General features: G+C 37.8%; 1 pseudogene; it reads right to left on the bottom strand.

Moving 5' to 3' along the window:
* Positions 1-1,686: 1,686 nt before the first annotated feature.
* Positions 1,687-1,798, bottom strand: LOC111825507 (annotated as a pseudogene).
* Between the last annotated feature and the right edge of the window lie 784 nt (positions 1,799-2,582).

Raw genomic sequence — 2,582 nt, forward strand, 5'->3', positions numbered from 1 at the left:
GTTTGGAAAATCATTTATTTACAGAAAATTATAATTTACTTTTTAAAAATTAAATCCCAGGTTAAGAAAATACTTTTTAATTAAGGCCAAATACTTAAAACCTGGGCCTTCATCTTTTTCAAAAATTCAATGTCATAAAACAAAAAAGTAGAAATTGGGGGAAGGAAACTGTTCTTGATTTTTAAAAAAACTAAAGAGGCTTCAAAAAAACTAGAGAAGCTTCTGATCAAGAATGGTAGCATAGGTAAACCTCGATAATCACTCCTCTTTACAACCACCATCAAAATTAGAACTAAACTATAAAACAACCATCATTCAGAAATTCTGGCTGAACGGAAGTTCTACAACTAGAGAATTAACCGTTTGAGTCCCCAGCAGCGAAATCGCGCTGCTTGGTATTTCTCGACATAAAATAAAACAAGCGCTATCACGCTGTTTGGGTCTTTTCGTACTCATTTAGAGAAAGCGCGGTTGCGCTGTTTGGGATTCTTCGACAGTGTTTTTTCAATACCCCCTGGGACTCAAACGAATCGTATGTTTTCTCGACATAAAATCTCAGCAGCGCGATCGCGCTGCTTGGGACTCAAACGGTTAAAGACACCACACTGAGACTGGTAATGAGATGGGCTAGTAAGCCAGGGACAGTGGAATAGGGAAACTAAGACAGATAGTTAAACACAAGCAGTTTATAGCCACCTATTAAATCGCAAAATCCTATCTTGCCTAAGAGTAAATGTGGAATCTTAGAGAGAAGGTGGGGGTGGGTGGGTGGGTGGGAAGAGATCAACCAAAGAACTTGTAGGCACATATGCATAACCCATGGGCACATACAATAGGGTGGTGAAGGGGTAGGGGACGGGTAGGCTAGAAGGGGTCAATTGGGGGGAAAAGGGGACATATGTAATACTTTCAACAATAAAGATTTAATTTTCTTTTTTTAAAGAGTAAAAGATTTATACACCTCCCTAACCAGAAGGTAAATAGCTTAAGTCACCCAACTGTCTGGCTGGTGTGTCTCAGTGGATTAAGCTTCACCTCAGTCACCAAGAGGTCATGGGTTTGATTCCCAGTTTGATTCCCTGTCAGTGCACATGCGTGGGTTGTGGGCTTGATCCCAAGTACAGGGCATGCAGGAGGCAGCTGGTCAATGTTTCCTCTCTCATCACTGTTTCTATCTCTCCCCCTCCCTTCCTTTCTCTCTAAAAAAATCAATAAAAATATCTAAAAATCAATAAAAATATATTTTAAAAAAACAACCCTCGCCCAGTTGGTGTTGCTCAGTGGTTGAGTGTTGATCAGGAACCAGGAGATCTCATTCGATTCCTGGTCAGGGCACATACTTGGTTGATCCCCAGTAGGGGGTGTGCAGGAGGCAGCCAATCAATGATTGTTTTCTCATTCATCATTGGTGTTTCTATCTCTCTCCCCCTCCCTTCCTCTCTGAAATCAATAAAAATATGTTTAAAAAAAAGAAAAAGAAACATCAATGATGGAAAGACAAACTAAAATCTTTTTTTTTTTTATATTTTAAGCTTCCACTTTAATAAACTAGAAAAAAGAAGGGAAAAACCCAAAACAAGCACAAAAGAAGGAAGTAATATAGACAAAAATGAGAACAGATAAGTAATAGAGAAAATCATGAAACCAAAAGCTAGGTTTAAGAAGATCTATGAAATCTTAACCTCCAAAAGACCATGGTCAGCTACCAAGAGTACAATGCCTTAACAGTATGTATGTTGTCAGGCCCGAGGGCCATGCTTGTTAGAGAGTGCTAACTTTCTCTCCTTTAATACAACACTAAAATCTTAAAGATAAATTATAGATTGCCATATTTTGAGCAATGGCCAAGAACATATAGGATAAAGCAAGTGGTTTTTACAATGGGGTTTCTGTGTGACAGCTTCAAGAGGTCATTTTCGCTACAATAGCCTCCTCTCGTGGAATAAAAAGGTAGCATTGTATATAGCAGAAAAATTCCATACTGGAAGTCATCTCTGCCATTTGTGGTTTTTGTTTTGTTTTGTTTTTGTTTTTAAGGGAGGGAAAAATAGAGAAAGAAGACTAATTTGAGTTATATTTTGGAGATAGAATAGACAAAAATATATGCAAATGAAAAATAATATAATTAGCCATAGGATTATTTAATTTTGGACTCATTTGAGGTCATTATTTCATGGGCCAGAACTGGAAAGTGTAGCAGAGGGTGAATAGGAAAATGAGAGAACTGCTTTCTTATTTACTTCCTAGGTAACTAGAAAGGGGAGATGACTGCTTTCTGACACAAGCGGTACTATACACATATTTGTCATCGTTAAATGCTGGTGATTTTGTGCATTTCCTTCACTCTAAGTGTTGTATACTAGTTAATCCAGATATATCACTTCATTTAGTTCCTTTCTCCAGTATTCAAAGAACTCAAAGAAGAAAGCAAGCAAGCATGAAGCTCTCTATCAGCAGAAGTTTAGATTTTTCTTTACTTCTTTAGAAGTTTAGATCTGAGGTGAAGCCCCTCCTTCCTAGGCCTCTTGCCAGTCTTCTTATACTTAGCCAAGAAATAAGGAATATGTCTAATCTAGGCATAC

Source organism: Myotis lucifugus, unplaced genomic scaffold (assembly GCF_000147115.1).
Source record: "Myotis lucifugus unplaced genomic scaffold, Myoluc2.0 scaffold_28, whole genome shotgun sequence".
NCBI classification, from domain to species: Eukaryota; Metazoa; Chordata; class Mammalia; order Chiroptera; family Vespertilionidae; genus Myotis; species Myotis lucifugus.